At 33.2% G+C, this 21,779-nt stretch overlaps 1 pseudogene; it reads left to right on the top strand.

Moving 5' to 3' along the window:
* Positions 1–19,676: 19,676 nt before the first annotated feature.
* Positions 19,677–21,348, top strand: LOC135320425 (heat shock transcription factor, Y-linked-like; annotated as a pseudogene).
* The last annotated feature ends 431 nt before the right edge of the window (positions 21,349–21,779 follow it).

Genomic DNA, 21,779 nt, shown 5'->3' on the forward strand with positions numbered 1-21,779 from the left:
GAGGTTTTAGTGAAGTCATCCAGGTATTTTGTTGAAGGGGTGTTTTTAAAATTATATGTTTTATGTAACTTATACTGATTGCTGTATTCACGTTTTCAGTTTTCATTTTATTCAGGTTTGGCAGGCTGTATGTTTCTAGATATTTTCCATTACTTTTAGGTCATCCAGTTTCTTCTCATATAACTGCTCATATTGCTTTCCTAATCTTTTTTTGTCTTTCTGTAATATCAGATGTTATTTCTACTGTTTCATTTCTTATTTTGTTTGGTTCCACTATCTTTATTTTTGATAAGCCAGGCTAAATGCTTATTAATTTCTTAAAATTTTTAAGAAAATAAAAGCTCTTTTTTATGATTTTTTATTTATTTTTTAATTTTTTAAAATTTATTGTCAAACTAATCATTAAAGATTTCTCATTCTACTGCTTTTGGGTTTTGTTTGTTATTATTAGTAGTTATTATGGGTGGCAAGCTTGGTCCTATGTGTGTGGTATTTCTTATTTCTAATAGAAGGCTTGATTTGTTCTAAAATTCCCTCATAGATTTGTCTTTGCTGCATCCCATACAATTTATGAAGCTGTGTTTTCATTGTAGTTTGTCCCTAGGTATGATTTTAATACCTCTTTGATTTCATCATTGACCATTTTTTATTTTTTTAAAAGATGTGGTTTAATCTCATGTTTGTGCTTTTCCTGTTCTTCTTTCTAGAGTTGATGCATAGTTTCATACTTTTGTGTTTGGAATAATGCTTGCTGTCATCTATATTTGCTTAAAGTTTCTAAGGCTCTTTTCATGACATAATATGTGATTAATTCCTTAGATAACATCCTGTGCACACTTGAAAAGTTTATGTGTTCTGCTTTACTGATGCAGTGTCCAATATCTCAGTTAGATTGAAATGATCTAATACGCTATTAAGACCTCTGTTTCCTTACAGATATTCTTTCTGGATAATCTGTCCATCAGAATAGTGAGGTGTTAAACACATCTACTAGTATTGTTTTATAATGAATTAATTCCCTAATGTCTACTAATATTTCTTTTTATACTCAGGATCTACTGTGTTGGGTCCTTATATAAGTTAATGAGTGTAATACCCTATTTTTATATTGATCTCTTTTTCTTTATATAACCTCATTTTAAGGTTTCATTGTGGCCCTTGTTTTAAAACATATTTTCTATGATTTGAGCAGTGCAATCTGCACTTTCCTGTCATTTCCACGATATTTCTTCTCCATCTATTTCCAGGCTGTGTATATTTTCCTCCATAAAGTGGGTCATTTTTGGGGAGAGGCCAAGATGGTGGAGTAGAAGGATGCTCGTAGCTCACCCTTTCCCACAAATGCACCAAGACTCCCATCCACAGACTCACTCAACTTACCAGAGAACTTGCAGAACTCTAAAGAAGATTGCCCTGTTCAAATGATAAAGATGCCAAAAATCTGGTAGGAGAAAAGGATTAAAGAAGGAAGAAAAGGCAAAACAGAGTGGGGCAGATCCCATGGGGAGGGAGCAGCAAAGAAGTTCTGGCACTCATTCATTGAGTCTCACCTCTCCAACTCAGAGGCCAGTAGGATGGAGGGGGAGACTCCAAGGCTTGGATCTGTACAGAGTATGTGTTTACTGACAGAACTAATTTAAACAGGCACAGAGGGTCCCTGTGACACCCAGCCCAAGATGAATCCCAGCATCAGGGGGCAGGTCCCTGCTGCCCTAGCTGAGTGGAAGATGGGGATGGCTGCACTGAGGCAGCCCAGGGGAAATGCAGGGGGCTGTGTAACATGGCTGTGCATTAATGAGGCAGAACAAACTGGGCCCTCCAGAAAACAACAGGGCAGATGTGCCCTGGGAGGGAAGGGTGCATACACCAATCTCTGAAATTTGACAATATTTTCTAGGTGAAGAGAGGTGGGGCTCATGCACAGCCACCATACCATCTAGCACTTTGCACCCAGGAGGCAGTGGGGGTTAAACCTGCATCCACACCTAAGGACTTAGCAGTCTCAAGGGCCAGACTGACACTTGTCAACATCCCTAGGCAGATAGGATATTTCTGTCCTGGTTCCTCAGAGAACTTGCTCCACCTAGACAAACAAGTATCTGTGCTTTGTCCCAGACAATGTACAGGGCTGTTCCTCAGTCTTCTCTGAGCCCACCTCTATGGTGCAAACCCAAGGCAGAGTGCACAGTGGCACAGAGCAGTGTAGTGACAGACACCCTGAGGGGGAGTGTTTTCCCCAGAATTTTGGGCAGGAATGCAGCCCCTGACCATGTTGCTGGGAGGGGGCATGATTCCCACTCCTGCCTGGTCAGTCTGCAACATCTGACTGCAGCATGGACAGAGCAGTGACAAGCCAGCACACAGTAAATGAGAGCTGCACCTGACCCAGTGTTGGGAGTAGGTGCGATATGCTTGCTGACAGGCAATGGGAGAGCAAAGATGAGGGCTCCAATGGAGGGCCTCTGGAAACTGCAAGCTGAGCTTGCAAAACAGGATGAAGGCAGAAAGACTTCACATTAAAAGCACACAGTCTCCAGGAGGACACAGAAACCCCCCTTTATTTAGATCTGTTTTTACCTCTTCAATTTTCTACTACCCTGTTAATTTTTACTCCTTAGACAATGATATATATACTCATATTCATCCCTTTGAAATGTTATAAAAATATATTTATTATTATTATTATTTTAAATTCTGCTTAAACTTGCTTTTCCATTATTCATTATACAATATTTTCAAACCTTTATTTCTCCCTTCTTTAAAATTCTTTATCTCTCTGTCTCTTTTATCACTTGCGTAAGTTGTATTACTACATAGGCATTAGGTAGATAAATTCTTTTAGGACCACATTAGATAACTTATTCTCCATAAAACACAGTGCCAGAGAGTTAGGAGCAAGATGAAGAATCAGAGAAACCATTCCCAATTAAAAGAACGAGAGAAATCCCTGAAAGAAAGATCAGTGAAATAGACATCGATAGCCTACAAGATCGAGATTTCAAAAAAGGACTGATCTAAGTACCAAAGGAAATAAAAGAGATAGTGTTTAGAGATATAAAATATGTCATAAATGAAACGTCAGCTATAAAGAAGAGCCAAGAAGTATAGGTAAACACATTGACATACATGAGGAATGATCTAAAGGCAGTGCAAAGCTGACTAGATAACGCAGAGGAATGAATTAGTGACTTAGGAGACAGGACAATAGAAAGCACCCAATCAGAAGAGGTACAAGAGAAACAACCAGAAACAAATGAAAAAAGCATAAGGGACCTATGGGATAATATAAAGCATGCCAATCTTTGCATGATGGAATTCCCAGAAGGGGAAGAAAGATCAAAACTGATTATAAAGGTGTTTGAAGAAGTCATGACAGAGAACTTCCCAAACTTAAAGAAGGAATGAGATATCCAATACAGGAAGATCAGAGGGTCCCAAACAGGAAGACCCCAAATACACCCACACCAAGACATATAAATAAGATGGCCAGAGTCAAGGATAAAGAAGTGATCATAAAGGCAGCAAGAGAAAAGCAAAGAGTGAGTTGCAAGGGAACCCACGTAAGGATCTCAGCTGATTTCTCTACACAAACACTACAGGCCTTAAGGGAGTGGCAAGATTTATTCAAAGTCCTGAATGAAAAAAAGATATGCTCTAGGATATGTTATCCAGCAAGGCTATCCTATCCAGCAAGGCTATCCTTTATGATAGAAGGAGACATAAAGAATTTCACAGACAAGAAAAATCTATAAGAGTTTAGCAACACTAAACCCATGCTTAAAAAAAATATTGAAAGATCTACTCTAAATAGAAAACCAGCAGGATGCTACGGAAATGAGAATCTCACAGCTGGAAAAGTGGTAACTCATGAATTACAAATAAAATAAACACAAAATTATAAAACAAAACATACAAATCATTGAGAGTGGGAAAGGGAGGCAGGAAACTACAGAATTTTTTTCTTTGTCTTTCCTTTTAAAATTTTTTATTCTTGGTAGAATGGGTTTGAGATCAAGTTACTTTCAGTTTCATAAAAGCAGTTATAGTAATGGGCTAATAGACTTAAAAAAAGGGAAACAACAAGACAAATACTTATCAGGGAGTCACTAAAACTAAATAAAATTCATGATAATACAAAGGAAAATAACCAAACCATAAAAGGAAGATGAAAGGAACAAAGAGGAAATACCAAATCAACTGCAAATATAAGGTCAAAGTGGCAATAAACACAAACCTATCATGAATTACTGTAAATGAGAATGGACTAAATATTACAGTTGATAGACTTAGTGTGGCAGGCTGCATAATAATGCAAGAAACATAAATATGCTGCATACAAGAAACCCACTTGAGGGAGAAGGACACATATAAATTGAGAGTGAAAGGATGGAAAAAGGTTTTCCATAAAATTGGAAAAGCCAGAAAAGCAGGTGTTGCAGTACTGATCTCAGACAAAGTAGACTTTAAAACAAAGGTCTTAATGAAAGATAAAAAGGGCATTTTATAATGATGAAAGGAGTGATACAAGATGAGGATAGTACAATCATTAATACATATGCACCAAATAGAGGAACAACTAGGTACATAAAACCTTTATTAACAGAGATAAAGTGGGATAGTGATGGGAATATAATCATAGTTGGAGATTTCAACACTGCATTAACATCACTGGACAGATCACCGAGACAGAAAATAAATAAGGCAACAGAGAAACTAAATAATACAATAGGAATATTAGACTTGGTGGATACTTTCAGAGCATTGCCCCCCCAAAATAGGATATACATTCTTTTCAAGTGCACATGGAGCATTTTCCAGGTTTGATCATCTACTTGGGCACAAAAGAAACCTCAGCAATTTTAAGAAGATAGAAATAACCTCGAGCATCTTTACTGACCACAATTGCATGAAGCTAGAAATCAACAACAGAGAAACAAAGGAGAACAAAAGGAAAACATGGAGATTAAACAATATGTTTTTAAAAACCAATGGGTGAATGAAGAAATTAAAGCTGAAAAAAAAAATTCCTTGAGATAAACAAATGAAAGCAAAACCACACAAAATTTATGGGACACAGCAAAAGCAGTGCTAAGAGGGGAGTTTATAGTGATACAGCCCTTCTTCAATAAAGAACAATCACAAATAAACAATTTAACCCACCAGCCGGATGAACTTGTAAAGGAAGAACAAAAAAGCCCAAAAGGCAGCAGCAGAAGGAAATTACAAATATTGTGCAGGAAATAATTAAAATGGAGTTTACAAAGAATATAGGAAAAAAATCAACCAATCCAAAAGCTGTTTTTTTTAAAAAAGTAAGAGAAATCTACAAACTTCTGGCCAAACTCAATAAGAAGAAAAGAGAGAGAGCACAAAGTACCAAAATAAGAAAGGAGAATGAAGAAATTACAACAAATAGTATAGAAATACAGCATATCATACGAGAATATTATGAAAAACTCCATGGAACCAAACTGGATAAACTAGAGGAAGTGGACAAGTTTCTGGAAACATACTGTCCACCAAGACTGAATCAAGAAGAAACTGACCCCCTGAAAAACAGATCACTAGAAATAAAATCAATATAGCAATATAAAACCACCCTACAAATAACAGTCCAGACTGGACGGCTTCACTGTGGAATTCTATCAAACATACAAAGAAGAACTCATGCCAGTCTTTCTCAAATGCTTCCAGAAGATTGAAAAAGAAGGAATACACCCAAAGTCATTCTATCAAGCCACAATCACCCTGATACCACAAACAGGCAAATTCACTACCAGAAAAGAGGATTATAGGCCAATATCACTGATGAGCTTCATGACAATATCTTCACCAAAATAGTAGCAAATAGAATCCAACAACACACATAAAAGATTATAAATCATAACCAAATGGGGTTCATCCCAGGGACACAGGGGTGGTTCAACATATGCACATCAATCAATGTAATATATCACATCAACAAGAGAAAGGGCCAAAATGACATGATCACCTCAATAGGTGCAGGAAAATTATTTGATAAAACTCAGCACCCATATATGATAAAAACGCTCACCAAAATGGGCATAGAGGGAACATATCTCAACATCATAAAAGCTGTATATAACAAAGCTACAACCAGCATAGCACTCAATGGTGAGAAAGTCAAAACCTTCCTACTAAAATCTGGGACAATACAAGATTGCACACTATCACCACTCCTACAAAACATAGTCTTGGAACTCCTAGCCACAGCAATCAAACAAGAGAGAGAAGGAAAAGGGATCCAAATTGGAAAGGAAGTGGTAAAAGTCTCAAAATAGGCAGATGACGTTACTATATATAGAAAACCCTACAAGATCCACACAAAAATTTCTACAGCTGATCAAAGAAATCAACAAGGTAGCGGGTTACAAGATTCAGGTTCAAAAATCAGTGGCATTTCTTTACTCTACTGATTCAGATAATACTATAGAGCTACAGTCATCATGACAGCACTGTATTGGTACAAAAACAGACATATAGGCCAATGGAATAGAATAGATAGCCCAGAAATGAATCCACAAAATTTTCATCAATTAAACTTCGACAAAGGAGGCAACAATACACAATGGAATAGAGACAGTCTCTTCAGCAAATGGTGTTGTGAAAGTTGGACAGCAGCATGTAAATCAATGAAGCTAGAACACTCCTTTACACCGGGCACAAAAATAAACTCAGAATGGATCAAAGACATAAACAAGACAAGATACAATAAATCACATAGAGGAAAATATGGGCAAAACATTATCTGACATATATCTCGAAAATTTATTCGTAGAAGAAATAAAAGCAAGAAGAAACAAATGAGACCTAATGAAACTTGCAGGCCTCTACAAAGTAAGCATACCAGATGTAAAACAAAAAGACAACCTAAGGAAAGGGAAAAACATTTTTCAAATGAAACATACAAATGCTTGATCTCCAGAATATACAAGCACTCATCCTGCTGAATAAGAAAATACAAACAACCCAATCCAAAAATGGGCAGAAGACCTAAACAAGCAATTCCCCAAGGAGATATACAGATGATCAACAGGCACATCAAAATATGCTCAATATCACTGATTATCATAGAAATGCAAATCAAAACTACAATGAGTTATCAGCTCACACCAGTCAGAATGTCCATCATTAAAAATTTCACAAATGAGAAATGCTGGAGAGGCTGTGGAGAATAGGGAACCCTCCTACACTGATGGTGGAAAAGCAGGTTGTTGCAGCCACTGTGGAAAACAGGATGGAGATTCATCAAAAGCCTAGGAATAGACTTATCATATGACCCAGGAATCCCACTGCTGGGCATAAAGCCAGAAGGAACCCTACATCAGGATTACACCTGCACCCCAATGTTCATAGCTAGCATTATTTACAATAGCCAAGGCATGGAAAAAGCCTAAATGTCCATCAAAAGATGACTGTATAAAAAAGAGGCAGTATAATTTTACAATGGAATAGTACTCACCCATATTAACCGACAACATAATGCCATTTTCAGCGACATGGATGCACCTGTAGAATGTCATTCTAAGTGAAGTAAGCCAGAAAAAGAAAGAAAAATACCATATGAGATTGCTCATATGTGAAACCTTAAAACAAAATTAAATGAAAAGAAAAAAAGCATAAGTAAAAAACAGAAATAGACTCGCAGACATAGAATACAATGTTTTGGATGACAAGATTGCGGGGGTTGGGAAGAGATAGACTGGGATGCCAAAATGTAGAATAGCTAAACAAGATTTTAGTTTATAATGCAGGGAAATATGTAAAAGATCTTATGGCAGTTCACAGAGAAAAAATGTGACAACAAATATATGTATGTTCATTGTAACTGACAAATTTTGCTGTACACTGGAATTTGAAACAACATTGTAAAATGATTGTAAATAAATAAAAAAAGTTAGAAAAAAATATGACCCTAATATTACAGGCATAAATATAAATTAGAGAGAAAAAGTATGCCTAACAGTAGTAAAACCAAAGTTTTATTGGTTTGTTTTTTTTTAAGATATGCAAAATCAAAAACCTCTTGCCAGGTGCGTCAAGAAGAAAACAGAGATGCTCCAAAGCAAAAAAAAAAAAAAAAAAAAAAAAAAGAAGAGAAACAACAATTGTTACCTCAGATATACAAAAAGGGATCATTTTGTCAACAGTTTCATGCCAATAAAATGGACAACTTAGAAAAAATAGACTAATGTCTAGAAAGAGACAGAGATAAGGAGAAACAATTTGAACAAATTGATTAGTAGAAGAAAGATATAATCTGCATTTAAAAATATCATTAAATACAAGTGTAGATTTAAACAGCTCCAAAGAAGAACTGTAGAAAAATACAAAGCACAACACATACTCTTCAAACTGTTTCAAAATAGTGAAGATGAGGGAAACTTCCAAATTAATTCTATGAAGCGTTCATCACCCTGATAGAAAAGCTAACAAACAAACTACGGGAAAGAGAACTTCAAGCCAATATCTTTGATTGATATAGATGCAAAAATTCTACAAATTATTATTAGCAAACTAAATCCAGCAATACATAAAATGAATCATACACCATTATCAAATTGGATTCATTGCAGGGTCACAAGGGAGGTTCAACATACACAAAACAATCAGTTTGATACAACACATTAACAAAAGAAAAAGGAAAATCAAATTGGTCATCCCAATAAATCCATAAAAAGCATTTCACAAAATTCAACTTTTATTCATTTAAACAACAACAACAACAACAACAATATAAACCTCTTACCAAAGTAGGATACATGAAATATAACTCAACATAACTAAAGTCATTTATTACAGACCCACAGACAACATAATATGCAAAGGTGAAAAACTGAAAGCCAAATTAAGGAATAAGGTAAGGATGCCCACTCTCACCATTTCTATTAAACACAGTATGGGAAGTCCTAGCAACAGCAATTGGAAAAGAATAAAGTTATTCAAGTTGGATTGAAAGAAGTAAAACTGTTCTTATTTCAGATGACATGATAATCTATATAGAGAACCCTAAAATTTCTCCAGAAAAAACAACTAAAACTAATAAACACATTTAGCAAAGTAGCATGATTCATGATTAATATACAAAAACTGTCACATTTCTTTACACTAACAATGAAATATTCCATAATTTAAAATAATCCATATGAAAGCATATCAAAAAATAAAAAACCTGTAAATAAACCTATTTACTAAAATCTATAAGACAGTGATAAAGAAATTTGAAGAAGATGTGAAGAAATGGAAAGAAATCTCATGGTTCCAGTTTAGAGGAATTAATATTTTTAAACTATATATACATAAAAAGATGTCTACAGATATAAATTTATTCAGATAAAAATACATGATATTTTCCACAAAATTAAAAACAGTCCTAACACTTGTATGGAACTGCAAAAGAACCAGAACTGCAAAAGAAACATTGAGGAAAAAGAACAAATTTGAAGGCATAACCCTCCCAGATCTCAGACAATATAACAGAAATACAGTAATCAAAACAGCACATTACTGGAAAACAAACAAACATCTATATCACTGGAACAGAACACAGAGGCAGAAATATATCATCACACCTATGGTCAATTAATATATGACAAAGGAAAAAAAATATATAATTCCTAAAAACAGTTTTCAGCAAGTGATGTTGAGAAAGCTAGACAGCTACATGGAAATCATGAAATTAGAACACTCCCTCACACTGTACAAAAACAAACTCAAAATGTTTTAAAGATCTGAATCTAATACATGACAAAATAAAACTCCTAGAAGCTAACATAGGTAAAACAAACATAAATTTTAGCAAAACTTACTTATGTCACTCTCCCAAACTGAAAACTGTAAAATCAAAATAAACAAATAAGTCCTAATTAAACTTAAAAGCTTCTACATAGCAAAATAAACAAAATGAAACATAAAATTCCAAATGGGAGAAAATATTTGGAAACAATGCAATCAACAAGAGGCTAATTTCTAAAATACACAAATCGTTCATACAACTCCATTTCAAAAATTTACAAACAACTCAACCAGAAAATGAGCACAAGACAATTCTCTAAAGAAGACACACAGATGACAAACAGGAACATAAAAACATGCTCACATTACTAATCATTATACAAGGGCAAGGCAAAAATAAAATAATGTTTCACCTCACACTAATGAGAAAGGCTGTCATCAAAATGTCTACAAGTAATGAAGGCTGGGGAGGTTGTGGAGAAAAAGGAACTCTCCTACACTGTTGGTGGGAATGAAAATTGGTGCAACCACTTTGGAAACAGTATGGAATTTCCTTTAAAAAATTAAAAATTGACCTATCATATGACCCAGCAATCCCCCTCCTGGGCATATAAAACATATACAACCAGAAAACAAACAATCCTAGGTTAAAACATAAGAAGTACACTCTGACATTGGACTTAATTGGATTCTACATATGTCTCCTCTGACAAGGGAAGCAGAAGCAAAACTAAAGAAATATGACTGTATCACTCTAAACACATTTACACTGCAGAGGAAATGATCAATAAAATGAAGTCAACCAACACAATGGGAGGATATATTTGCAAGTGAAATTTTCGAATCAAGTGTTAATATCCAAAATATATGGCAAACACATACCCCAAACAACAACAAAAAAGACCAAATATTCCAATTTAAAAAAAAAGTCCTTGGAAACTGAATAGATAGATCTGACTCAATTTTCCATAGAAAAAATACAGTTGGCTAAATGACACATGGAAATATGTTCAGAGTTATAAATTATTACAAAATAATAAATCAAAAATGAGACAAGACCTAACAGTTTTCAGAAGGCTCTCATCAAAAAGAAAAGAAATAGATGTTGGTGGAGAAAAAGGAATAGCATGGACACTGTTGAATGGATGAAATTTATTGATTCCATTCTATATATACATCAAATTTTCTTCATCCACTTTTGTGTCAAGGGATGTTGGGATTGTAGGCCCCTGTCTGAAGGCTCTAGAGAATAAATCCATAGGCTGAACTGATAAACAAGCTGTTAGGAATGTCACATATCTAGGCTGGATAAGAAATGGCCTACTCAATGTATCCAGTATGGACGACTGGATAGTCAATGATGGGTAAGATCCTCAGAGGAGGACAACCTAAGACAGGCACAGCTGGCTGGATAAGAGATGGCTTATTTAATGAAGTTTCCTGATGAACTTTAAAACAATCCTTGATGATTTAAAATCCTGTGCTTACTGCAGGAGCATGGGGACATAAATAGCTTCAGATTATTAACATTGTTATAAATTAGATGATATGTGAGTTATTATGCATGTGATATATAGACTCATTTTCTAAGAATCAATAAACAGATGACTGCTTCGCTTCTCTCCACACAGTGTTTGTGTGTATATGGTATCGTGCCACTGACAGGGTAAATTTAATTTGTTGGGAGAATCATAAAAAGATGTTGTGTCATATACAAGGATTTTCTGCACCTATTTAAATGATTATGTGATTTTTATTTCTCATTTTATTAGTGTGGCATGTCACATTTATTGATTTGAATATTTTGAAGTATCCTTAAACCCAGGGATAAATCCCTTTTCTCATAGTGTATGATACATTAAATGTGTTTTTGAACTCATTTTGCTTGTGTTTTGTTGAGAATTTTGGCACATACTTTCATCAGGGATATTATTCTATACTGTGCATATAATGTCCTTTCTAGGTTGTTTTGCAAAAAAAGCTGGCATCATAAAACCAGTTTGGAATCTTTCACCCCTTCAAATTCTTGGAATGCTTGGGGAAGAACTGGTGAAATATGTCTTCAAATGTAGGACACAATTCATTAGTAAATTCATCTTGTAAATAATTTCTGTTTTGGGAAGTTTGGATTTCTGATTTACTCATACACACTTTTGCTGTATTTAACTTTCTAATTTCTTTTTGATTCAGTATTGGAAGACACATGTTTCTGGGTATTTGTCTTTTGTTCTATGTCATTCAAATTTTGGCTAGTTGTAATTACTTATGATCCTACGTATCTCTGTAACATCAGTGGTAATATCTTCTCTTTTATTTCTAATTATATTTGAGTCTTTATTTTCTTATCCAAACTAAACGTTTGTACAATTTATGTTTAAAAGAAACAGACTTAGGTTTTTTTGTTTTTTTATCATTTCCATTGTTTCTGTTGTTATTTGCCTTACTCTGATTCATTCAATTATCTTCTTTATAATTTTTTTCTCCTAAATTCTTGAGGTGTAAATTTATGCAGTGTGAATCTTTGTTTTATATTTACTATTAAATATTATTTATTAATTTATTTATTAATTTATTTATTTTGCTTATTTACTTATTTATTCATTTACTTATCATTGAATTACTGCTATTTTCAATGTGTCAATCTGTGGTGTATAGCACAGTGTCCAGTTCATGCTTATATTTGTCATCCTATTAAAGTAACTTCATGATATTTAACATACAACCCAGAGTCATACAAAAGAACTTTTAAAAATTTCTATTTTTATAGATCTAGTAAATAACATGTATAAAATTACAGCTCCCAAATATATCCTCTCCCAGACCCTTTCTGCAGGAACCATAAGCATATTTTGTAGAGTTGCGAGTGTGTTTCAGCTTTTTAGATGAAATCATATTGCCCTTATCCAACTTTTTTTAATGTTCCTTATATGTCATGTCATGTGTTATTTTTCTTTCTCTTTCTGGCTTACATCAATTAGAATGACACTTTTTAGTGAAAAACATTTTGCTGCAAATGTCATTGTTTTATCATTTTTTATGGCTGAGTATTATTCCATTGTGTAAATATGCCACAACTCCTGTATCTTGTCATCTGTTGATGGACAATTATGTAGCTTCCATATCGTGGGTGTTGTATATAGCACTGCTATGGATATTGGGTTCAGGTGTCTTTTTGAATTAATGTTCTCCTTGATATATACCCAGAAGTGGGATTGCATGATTGTATGTTAATTCTATTTTCAGTCTTTTGAGGAATCCACATGCAGTTTTCCACAATGACTGAACCAAACTACATTCTTCCCAACAGTTTAGGAGGTTTCCCTTTCTCCACAGCTTCCCCAGCATTTATTGTTTGTGGACTTTTGAATGATGGTCTTTCTGACTATTGTGAGGTGATACTTCATTATAGTTTTGATTTGAATTTCTCTGATATTTAATGATAGTGAGCATTTTTTTTCATATATCTATATGGCATTTGTATGTCTTTGTTGGAGAATTGTTTATTTAAGGTTTCTGCCCATTTTCAGAATGTTTTTCTTTTTTTATTATCATTAGGTTGTATGAACTCTTTGTATTTTGGAAATTAAGACTTTGCCAGTTGCATCACTTCTAAATATTTTCTTACATCCTTTAGTTTGTCATATTTCTTCGTTTATGGCTCCCTCTGCTGTGCAAAAGCTGCTAAGTTTAATTAGGTCCAATTTATTAATTTTGCTCTTATATCCTTTACCTGGGTAGGCTGTTCTAGGAGGTCATTGCTGAGATTTATCTCAGAGTGTTTGGCCTATGTTTTCTTCTAGGAGATTAACTGTGTCTTGCCTTACATTTATGTCTTCAAGCCATTTTGAGTTTATTCTTGTGTATGGAGTGAAGGAGTGTTCTAATTTCATTGCCCTGCATGCTGCTATCCAGTTTTCCCACCAGTTGGTGAAGCGATGGTCTTTTCTGTGTCATATTCTTGGCTACTTTTCAAAGATTAATTGAGCATAGGCCTGTAGATTTATTCCTAGGCTCTCTATTCTGTTCCATTGGTCCACATGCCCTTTTCTCTTCCAATATCATGTCATTTTGATTATCTTCTAGCTCTGCAATAGTGTATGGAGACCAGGCTGGTTATTCCTCCAGCCTCTTTCTTTTCCTTCAATATTGCTTTGGAAATTATGAATCTTTTCTGATTCTATATAAATCTTTGGATCATTTGTTCCAGTCCTAAAAAGAAATATTTTGCATAATATGACAGGAACACGCATTAATTCTGTGGATTGCCTTGGGCAGTATGACCATTTTAACAATATTGTCTCTTCCTTTATAAGACCATTTGGTATCTTTTCAATTCTTCAAATCTTTTTTAATTTCCTCAATCAATGTTTTCTAGTTCTCCATGTATAAGGAATTCACCTACTTGGTCAGATTTATTCCTAAGCATTTTATAATTTTGGGTGCAGTTATAAAAGCAGTTGTTTCTATACTTTGTTTTCCTGTTGATTCACTGGTAGTTTAAAGAAATGCTATTGATTTTTGTACATTATTCTGGCTACCTTGCCCAGTTCCTTTATTAGCCTACATATCTTTTTGGGAGGCTTTTACAGTTTCCTATGTATAGTGTCATGTCTGCATACCATGATAATTTTACCTCTTCTTTTCCAGTCTGAATCCTTTATTTCTTTTTCTTGCCTGATCGTTGTGGCTAGGACTTCCAAGACTATATTCCATAGAAATTGTGAGAATGGGCAACATTGTCTTGTGTTAGATTTTTGTGGGAAGGTTTTCCGTATTTCACCCCTGAGTATTTCACTGCCGATATATTTGTCATAAATAGCTTTCATTATGTTGAGATATGGTCCCTCTTTGCCCACTGGGATAAGAAATTTTATTGCATATAGGTGTTAAATTTTATCATATGCTTTTTCTGCATCTACTGAGATGATCATATGGTTTTGGTCCTCTGTTGATATGGTGTATCACAATTTATTGATTGATTTGCATATGTTAAACCATCCTTGTGTTCCTGGGATGAACCTAAGTTGATCATGGTGTATGATCTTGTTTTACATGGTGTTGGATTCTGTTTGTTAATAATTTCTTAAGGATGATTACATCTACATTTATCAATGATATTGGCATATAATTTTCTTTTAAGGTATTGTCTTTGTCTGGTGTTGGTATCAGGTTGATATTGGCCGTACGGTGTGAGTTTGGGTGTACTCTCTCCATGTCAATCTTTTGGAAGAGTTTGAGGAAGACTGGTATGGATTTTTCTTTGCATGTTTGGTGAGATTCCCCAATGAAAGTGTTTGGTTCTGAATTTTTGTTTGCAGAGTTTTTTTATTTTATTGATAATTCTATTCCATTTCTGGAGATCTCTCTTTTCAAATGGTCAATTTCTTCTTGACAAAATATTGGTGGTCTGTTTCCAGAAACTTCTCCACTCCTTCTAGGTAATCCAGTTTGTTTCCATATAGTTGTTCATGGTCATCCCTTAAGATATTTTGCAAATTTTTTGTACTCTTTTTAGTTTCTCCATTTTCATTTCATATATTTCGTGTGTTCTCTCTCTTTTCTTGTTGGTGATCCTGTCCAGAGTTTTGTCAATTTTGTTTACAGTTTCAAAGAATAGTTTGATTGTTTTTTTCTAATTTTTTAATCACTTTATGAATTCTTTCATCTTTGATCATTATTATTTCCTTCTTTCTGCTGACTTTTGCTTTTGTTTGTTCATCTTTTCATGATTATTTTTCATACAACATTAGATACTTTATTTGACATTGCTCTTCTACTTTGAGGAGGGCCTTGTAACAATGAACTTCCCTCTTAAGCCTGCTTTAAGTGTATTCCATAGACTTTGTGTAGTGTTTTTGTCATGTTTCTCAATATACTTTTTAATTTCTTCTTTAACTTCATCATCCCCCTACTTGTTTTATTATTATGTTGTTTAGTCTACATGGTATCATTTTTTTCTGCCTGGTTTTTCTGTGATTGATTTCTCATTTAATGCTATTATATACAGAAAATTTGCTTGAAATAATTTTTATCCTCTTAAATTTTTGAGGCTTCTTCTGTGACTGAGTACATAATCTTTCCTAGAAAATGTTCCATCTGCACTGGAAAAGAATGTATATTTTGTTTTGAGGAGATGTATTCTTTTGAATATATCAACCAAGTCCTAATATTTTATTTTATCTTTTAGTGTCTTTATTCCCTTATTAATTTTCTGTCTGAAAGACAACTCCAATGATGGTAATGGGGTGTTGTAGTCTCCTACTATGATTGTTTTCCCATCATTTTCTCCCTGTTTATCTATTAGTGTTTGCTTTATCTATTTAGGTGCTCTAATATTGAGTGCATTTATCTTAAAGGGTATAATACCCTAATTTTGTATTGATCACTTAATCATTATAGCATGTACTTGTTTATCTTTCTCTATGGCCTTTGTTTTAAAGTCTATTTTGTGTGAAATCTGTACTGCTATTCCTGGTTTCTTTTCATGTCCATTTGCATGGAATATATTATTCCATCCTCTTACTTTCAATTGATGTGTGTTCCTCTCCCTAAAGTGGGTCTATTGTATGCTTCATAATGTATGGTCTTGTTATATTATCCCATCTGACAATATATATCTTTTGATAGACGCACTTATTCTATTAACATTTTTGATAATTTTTGATATATGGGTGTTTATTTCCAATTTGAACTTCATTTTCCAGTTGATTTGGTATTTCCTTTTTGTTCATTTCTTTTACTTTCTGTGGCTATATAATTTTCTTTTATTATCTTGGTTTCTTTTTGGTTTTGTTAGTTCATTGTAAGATTTGAATTATGGTTACCATTTTTGCATGTATATGGATGCAATAATATATCTGTTTATTTTAACTGATAGTAATACAAACTCTAACCCATTCTACAGAGAACAGAAAGAAGAAGAAAATGCTCTATATTGTCCTGTTTCCCTCTCTGACCCTTAAATATTTTGATGTCCTGTTTTACAACGTCATGTTTATTCTGTTGTAAGTCATTGTAGCTATTGCCTTTCTAATTATGCCTTTCTCCTTTATATACCATCCTGCTTCTTTTGCATTTAGAGTTGATCTTTCATTTTTTTTTTGTTGTTGTTGCTATGTTCTTTTAGTATTTGCATGTGTAGAAGTTATTTATCTCTCCTTCTATTCCAAGGGAGAGTCTTGGTTGATAAACTATCTTAAATTACAGATTCCTTTCATTCGGGACTTTGAATATGTCTTGCCACTGTCTTCTGACTGCTGTATATGAATTGGAAACGTATTTAAAATTTTATATATATAATTATATATATATGTAAAGAATTCCTAGAAATGAAGTTAACAAATAAGGTGAAAATTTATACATTAAAAATAGAAAACTATGATGAAGGAAATTAAAACTGATCCAAAGAATGAAAAGATCTCTTATGTTAATGATGTGAAACAATAAGTTTAAAACAACCATACTACACAAAGCAATGTAAATTTAGTGTGATTCATATCAAAATAACCATGAGAATTTTCAATTAAATAGAACAAATAATTTGAAAACTTATATGTAACCACAAAAATCATGAGTTGACAATATAATTTTGAAAAATTATTAAGTCTAATAGTGTAAGGTTCTCTGATCTTAAACAATGCTACAAAGCTTTTATAATTAAAACAACATGATACTGGATCAAAAACAGACACCAATGAATAGAAGAGAATATTGTAAGCAGATATAATCTCTAACACGTATGATCAATTAACCAATGGAAAAAGAAGCAAGAGTATAAAATGATGAAAAAGCATTCTCCTCAATAAGCAGTGCTGGGAAGATTGATAATGTAAAAGATAGATAAGGATATTTCCTCACATTGCATGCAATCCTTGAGAACAGAATATCTTTCTATTTATTTTGTTTACTTATATTTCTTGAACCTGTTACTAATAGATTTATGTTTAGCTCTTTTATTTCACTTATTAAATTTATTCCTATTTTATCCTTTTTGATATAATCGTACACACAATTGTTTTCCTAATTTCTCTTTCTGATAATTTGTTGTTAGTATATAAATATGCAACTGATTTTTGTATATTGATTTTGTATTCGGCAAGTTTAATACGTTTGTTCATTATTTCTAACAGTCACTTGAGGAGTCTATGGATTTTTCTATCTATGTGAAATTATGTCATCTCTAAAATTTTACTGATTTTTACAAGTTGGATGTATTTTATGTTATTTTCTTAACTAGTTGTTCTGACTAGGACTTCTACTAGTGTAATATAGGACTTGTGAGAATGAGCTACTTTTTCTTATTACTGGTCCAGAGGAAAACGTTCCTTTATGTTAACATTGAGCTTGATGTTATTCATGTTTTTTTATATATGGCTTTTATTATATTTAGTTACATTCTACCTAGAGCGAAATTGTTAAGAATTTTTTCATAAAAATGTCAAGTTCTGTCAATAATTTTCCTACTTCTATTGAGATTATTATTTTTTGTTCTTTGTTTTTTAAGCGATGGTATCACATTTATTGATTTGCATATGTGAAATAATATTTATAAATCAAGACTAAATCCCACTTAAGTATAGTTTATAATTCTTGTAATATGCCATGAATTCAGGTTGCTAATATTTAGTTAGAATGGAATATACATATACTGAAGGAAAAATGTACATTGTAGCTTGAATGTACATTTATTTATTTTAAAAATTTATGTCTCCTTTTGAATTTGGCTTATGTTTAATGGAAGTTATTTCTAAATAAATATATAAATTTTGGTAGGACTGGATTTACTACAGTTTACTGATAGAGAACAAATCTATTATTTAAAATTAGAGTACAAAAGACTTGCCTTAAAATGCCATATTATGCTAACAATGCCAACTGTTTCAGGACTGAGAAACAAATTGTTTCCTAAAATGTATTTAGCTGGTCTTTTCCACAACAAACCACATTTACTGTTATTTGTTTGTTTGTTTGTTTGTTTGCCCCTTAATGGAGGCACTGTGTATGGAACCCAGGATATTGTGCAAAAGTTTATTTATCAACATCATTTTGGACCACTTAACAGGAGCCACAAGAGTGTGGATAACAAAGATGACTAGAAAATTTATTCCTTGTATGGACTGAAAAACCTCTGAATGAAAGAATGGCAAAAATAAACATTTGTAAGTATACAATTAGATTTTCTCTTTTTTAATTTTAAAAAAGAATATTAAATTAAATTTGTTTTTCTTATAATGCTGATTTTCAATTTAAAAAAAATTTCCCCTTTGGGATTTCTTAAATTTGATTGATTATTTTATTCTAATTTTATTTCATAAATATTTACCGTTTATTTATACACATACCAATTAAACTGATATTTATTCTGCTCATTTTCTGAATATAGAGCTACTTAAAATAAAGCACACATATAAATAATTACTTCCATATCCAAATCAAATTATGTTTCATTTTAATTACAAATGATAATGAAATAGATATACATTATTGTACAGCTTTGACACAAATTCCAATTTAAATTCCAAAATTTAAAATTAGTTTAGTTATTTAGTTCATTATTTATAATCTGTTCACCAATCTGGTATAAATTTGTGTACAAAAAGAAGGAGATTGGTTTTATTCATAGACACCAAATTTAATTTATTTAAAAAGATTTTGTGGGAATATTATTTGCAGATCACACTGTAAAAACCAACCCTCTATATGTTTCATTTTAACTGGATGAATGAGACGTAAACACTGGCTTAATGATACACTCGGGTTGCTAGGAGACCAGTCATTTTGTGATGTCACAGCTACTCAGGTTGAGAACCACTGTGATGGCCTAGCAGTTTATTTGTGCAGGCCTGCAAAATCAGCATTTGAAGCTGCAGTGGTCAAAATCTTGCAGTTTAGAAAAGGAGCTGTAGAAAAAGTTATTTGAGATGGCACATGTTTCTTCAGAAATTCAAGATGTGTCTCCTAAAGATGGACCAACTGGTTCAGGAAAGTCCAGTAGATCTCTATTGTGTAATCAAACATTCTCTGGGGACTTGGACTTGAGGTCTATGATTGAAGAAAATGCTTTTCAGACTTTGTGTGAAGAATCCTTGAGAAAAAGACCATGTTACACACATTGTGTCTCTGAACCAGATGAAGATACTGATTTTTGTTCTTTGACATTTCCAAGAAAACTCTGGAAAATGGTTGGGAGTGACCAATTTCAATCCATCTGGTGGGATGATAATCGAACTTCCATAGTGATCGATGAAGATGTCTTTAAGAAGGAAGTTTTGGAAAGAAAGTCCTCTTTCAGTATATTTGAAACTGGAAGTATGAAAAGTTTAGTTAGAGAGCTTAACCTTTAAGGGTTTAGTAAAGTGCGGCAGAATTTTCAAAGATCTGCTTCTCTAGCTGACTTTCTGGCAGAAGAAAAAGAAGTCTCTCTTTTAAGCAAGGTATTCAGAAATTTCAGTCACTACTTGATAACTTATATATAATTTTTTTTTGTTTGTCAATCTATGGTAATATAAATGAAAGGCTAGATTTTGAAAATCGTATAAAACTACTTAGGCTAAAAGACTTTATTTTTTCTTAAAAATTAGGACTGTGCGTTATGTATTCAAGATTATGAGAAACTGCTAGCAACTATGAATCTTATCAGAAATCTAAATAAAGGTATTAAAGCTGCTTTTAAAAAGGGGCATTCACCATTAATGCAAATGTTAACGTTTTAAAATTGATGAATATACTATTTAAATGTGTATTTTCCAATTAAGGAATTTCAAAAAATAACAATGTTCATATTTTGATGATATTATCTTAGTATACTAAGCGTGAAATCTGAGGTTTTATAGATTAGGCTTATTGTAGCCTTGTATTTTGGTTTAAAGTAATACTAAAATATTTCTCCTTTGTTTGTAGCTGCAGTTCTATCATAATCCAAATTTTAAATGAGGCTGTCCCCAGCTTTTAGTGAAAATAAATAGAAGAGTTGGGAGTAAAAATGCTTCTCTGGTATCTTCATTGGCTCAAGATTTCAACAAGAAGCACTTAATATAAGGAGCTATTTTGAATAATCATAATTCTGGTTTTGTGCCTGACACTACAGGAGAAAGTGCATTTTTACCTTCTGCAAATTTAAACATGCCTCTAAAAAGAAAGTCCTCTACTAGCCACATAATTGGTGATACAAGTACCCCGATGAGAGGTGATTTTCCTCCTGCATCAGCAATGTCAGTTAGAACACCAGAACCAATTGCAGTGGATCAATGTGCTATTTTAAATCAGTTGACCACTTTCCACGTGCACTCACAAAGCAGCTACACTGAAGCAAATGGCCATGTTGTGAATTTCATTACATCTACAAATTCTACTTCTAAGTTCAGCACCTTATCTCCCATACAGAGCAATTATCTTGGACTGATGTTGGAGCCTTCTACTTTTCCAAATAGATATCACAACTTATCGGAAAATGAAGGTCCTTTTTCTAAACTTCAAACAGAGAGCAACCCACGGTTTCAAGTTCCCGTGATATCTGATACATCAGCTACCTCTCTTTCACAGCCAACTCATCAGACCACTGCAGTTTATGAACGTCATCCTAATTACAACTGATCTGCCTGAGGACAACCAGATTATGCAGGATAACAAAGATTATAATTGATGTTGGCAAATGTCAACAAATATCTGCAATTTATTTATTTGTACAAAACACATACATGTGTACCTGTAATTTCCTTATAATTTTTTAAAATAAAATTAAGAGTAGAATTGAGTAAGACTAAGTTAGCATTTACAAAAAAAGAGATATTTCATTGATCTGATCATATTATGGAACAATATGGGAGTAAATTTGAATAATTTCTTGTAAGGAAGAAGAGAAAATGGTAGAAATTGGGAAAAGACTAAAACATGTAGAGAGGGAAAAGTACTAAGTGGCTTCTGGTTCATCCTGGAAAGTATCAAATGTGTTGTTAGGAAGGTTGGAACAGGAGATAAATGCAGGAACCAGCCCAGGAATCATGGTCTCTATTATGTCGTCCCTG

The sequence above is a fragment of the Camelus dromedarius genome, chromosome Y (genome assembly GCF_036321535.1).
Source record: "Camelus dromedarius isolate mCamDro1 chromosome Y, mCamDro1.pat, whole genome shotgun sequence".
In the NCBI taxonomy this organism is placed as follows: Eukaryota; Metazoa; Chordata; class Mammalia; order Artiodactyla; family Camelidae; genus Camelus; species Camelus dromedarius.